Below are 3,953 nucleotides of genomic sequence, written 5' to 3' on the forward strand. Positions count from 1 at the left end.
CTCCATCCTGCCATCCCGTTTTACAACCAGATCTCTCTCGCCTCTCAGCCAAAAGTACTCGACATGCCGTAGCAGTTTTGACGGCAGCACTGAAAAGCTCCAGCTGAATTTTAATATGCAGCGTGCCTATTCATTAACATTCTATTGGGCCCAACAAAGCCTTTCAGAGAGTCTTTGACCCTGCAGATAGTCAGATCAAGGTCGGGTACTAAGAAAACAAAATATGCATTGCTTCCTCACTACTCCCAACACCATCTATCTTTCCTCTCCTCGCTTGCTAGAAAAAGTAGCCTGCCAGTCTAATGAGTATATTCATCATGCTCTCAATGGAGCTACTTTTGAGAGAACAGTTTTGTTTTGAATAGTATTTTTTTGTTATTTTATTTTGGTATTGGAATATAAAAGCGGATTCATTCTTAAGCGTGAGAGTTGTGTGGAGAGTGTCGGCTGGCAGAGGACCACTGCTGGCTTGTGAGCTTGAGCAGCTCTTCTAGCCTGACAAGAGCGTCTTTGCACTGCTCACAAATTCAAAGCGTCATATGGAGAATGGTGACTAAAATATGCGAGACACTGACAAGCAGGTGTGTTCTGCATAGTGATAATCAGAATTGAATATACAAACACAATAGATGATTGGCAGTGGAAGAGTTGTAAACATGTCCACATTTATGACTGTTTGTCTGTGGACAAGCGGACAAAGTTTAATTAAACAGCAACCAGACGCAATGCAGCTTTAGTGGGTGTAAATGATGATCCATCAAAGTGTCATTACAGTGACCTGTCTCCACCCACTGACATGCATCTGCACCACAGTGGCAAACTCAATTACAACCTGCTCTGCCCTACACACACACACACAGCACAATGGCTGCTTCTTTCATTGCCTGTGTGGCCTGCTCGCCCTTGGGGTCACTGTTAATCCTAGGGGAGTTCTCACATTATGTTTTAGGATGCCGGGTCAAACTGCTTGTAATGAGAGGTTTTGTTAAACATCTATTAGCCAGCCCCAATGTGTTTACTTGATTGATGAGGTGTTAGTGGCTCTCCGGATCTGACCAAAGTCAATATTGTACTGGGTATGTCCTGGTCAACAATAGCTGTGAGAGCTCCATTACTGTACGTTTCATTTTCAGTTATATTTTTTACTAATTTGGCAGATACATTTAGCCAGAGGTTTACAACTGACACAATATACATTGCAAGCATAACACTGAGCAATTAAGGGTTGAAGGCCCTTGTCCATATGTTACACCTAAAAACGTTCTCACACACAATAACAGTTCACACCAATATCTTTTTTTAAGAATTTAACTATTTATTAAGCATTTGCACAATTTAGCATATTGTTTATTTGCACCAAAATGTTTGTTCAGCAAATCCCCTTATTCTGCATAAAGTTATGTCAAATATTTGAAGAACAGAGAACAACTAAATGTATTCTAAAAAAATGCTTTAATGCTTTTCTCAGTAACTTTTTCATGATAAAATACATGATTAATGCTTTTTGTTTATCTGAATTATAATTCAATTTGACCATGCAAATTATTATTATTATTATTATTATTATTATTATTATTATATCTCTAGAATGGAACTTAAGCCTTTAGTTGACTAAATCTCTTGGCTAAGATTAGCAAGGATGCCATATGCCCCTCAGTTTCAGTAAGTGGGTATCAGACAGTACAGTGGAGCTGAAATCCATCATCTTCTCAAGGCTGGTGGTAAACAGCCTCTAATTGTAGAAACTCTAAACAGTTCTCTTGCACAGACTAGCAAATGTCAAGCTATTACTTCACTGTGAGTTTCCAATGCTCAAGATAATGACCAGTTACTAATTGGTGCTTATACCTTAAATCGGTTAGCATGGAAAATAATTGCAGCTATTACGGTGGTAAATAATTCTCAAAAATTAGCATCTTTCAGCCAAAATGCATGTAGCTAAGGGGCTGCTTTGAGGGGGAACGTGGTCTTGGTGCTGACAGTGAGAATGTATGATTTTTCATTAGCTTACGGTTTCAGAGGCCAAGGGGGATTTTGAATAATATCACATGGCTGTTGAGAGCATGTGCTGGGTGTGAATTAATAAACTGGCCTGAGAGGAAGGGTTGGGGGAGATTATATGCCTATCATATATTCCACAGTGGACGATCATGCCATTTGTCAGCACTCTTCCATCTGCTGTTGACTTGCTAAGTGTCTCAGACAGCTGCATGTGTTTATAACCATAGCCACTGTCTTGTCCTTAGCAACTCCTAGCATCATGGATTGCTAATGACAAGTACGATACAAAGAAGCTGCTTTTACCGGGGACAAAGGATGGAACCCTGAGGAACCTTCCTACTGCCGGGCTAGGGGCCAGTGTGCTAGTGTGGAGGTAGTGAGCAGAGGGTGTTAATATAACCCTCTTGAGCACACACACACACACACACACACACACACACACTTACACATCCCCGTCACCAGCACTGTCTGCCTCTCTGTACCCATGTCACGCTCTTGTGATACCCCACTCGGCTGTGCTTATTTGAACTGTCCCTCCCAATTAGCACTAATAAGTGACTTGGTAAGGATGAGCAAACATGGTGTATCCAATCTCTCTGTTCACCCTCCCTGACGCTTAGCAGCCCATGAAAATCCCCAGAAGAGCACAACCCCTGCTAATAGATAGAGAAAGCCAAATGCATCTCGTTTTCCGAGCAAACAAGTGCCAGTAAAGAGGCAAATTAATGACAAGTCATTTGAAGGGGTTTGTCACGGAAATGATTTTGCCCCCATCTCACCACTGAAGAATTGATTAGAACCTTCTCGATCAAAGTGCCTGAATCAATAAAGGAGACCAATGAACAGAGAAACAGCATGCTCCAGCTCAATTTATTCCCAGCACAGATTTCTTAGGAAACAGAATGAGAGGGAGAGAGAAAAGGAAAAAATCTGTCAGGTGGAAATTGTCAGTCTTGCTAAGGCAGAGGTGTTAATTAGAGGTTCGACTACACAGCTATGACTAGAGTTAACTTTTGTGCCAAGCAGCGCAGTAGGCTCTGTGGAAGTACAACTTTACTTCTTCACAACCAGTGTTTATTCTCTGCTAGTTTGATTTTCCTGAAATGCATGCAATTTTGTTGACATTTTTGTAAGGATGACAATCATTAATAACCACATTCATTTCTTACCATTGCATTTATTATCAAATATGAACAGTATATATTATTAAATGCGTATTAAATGTTGCACACATGTGGCGGTTAATGATTAGGGGTGATAACATCTTGCTGTTGTTATGTATTACAGTCCAGAAAGACTGAACATCTGATTTCTCTTTGTGTCCTTCAAGTTTGGAAAGAGTTGAGTGAAAGCAAACTCTTGTGCTTTGTCTCACATGCTATATGTTATTGTTAGGCTTTTTTTCTCTGCTTGTTTAAGTCAGATCGTATTATGGGTAGACGGCAGTGTTATTCTAAATGTGGCCTTGCAGATTAGCCACCTTGCCAAACCCTGTGGAAGGCCTTTAATTGATTTCCCTTTTGACTTTTTGCAGAGTGGAACAGCAGCAGTGGCCTGTGGACGGGTTTCGCTGCGGCTCCGCCAGCCGGCCTGCCAAGTGCCTCATTAGTATTCCATGCAGTGGCATTTGCCAGCCTGAGTGTTGCCTTGGCAACACTGCCCACACAAGTGATGATAAATGGGGCTTTCAGTTTCCTCTTTTTCTCTCTCTCTCTGTCGTTCTCCCCCTCTCTCCAAGCCCATAAAGCAGTTCTAAGGAGGCCCTGGCCAGTGTACAGCTCCTAGTGCATGGGAGAGAAGAAAGAGCTGAAGGAATAATACTTTACACAGAGGAAGAGTGAGAGAGGAAAGGCAAGAAAGTAGAGGAAGGAGGAAGCTTGGGAAGGTGTGGAGTTTGGTTAGGGGAAGCTGTGACATGCAGTAAAGAGTGCATGCTGTATTTCGGGTCCTCT

The sequence above is a fragment of the Ictalurus furcatus genome, chromosome 9 (assembly GCF_023375685.1).
Source record: "Ictalurus furcatus strain D&B chromosome 9, Billie_1.0, whole genome shotgun sequence".
Taxonomy (NCBI): domain Eukaryota; kingdom Metazoa; phylum Chordata; class Actinopteri; order Siluriformes; family Ictaluridae; genus Ictalurus; species Ictalurus furcatus.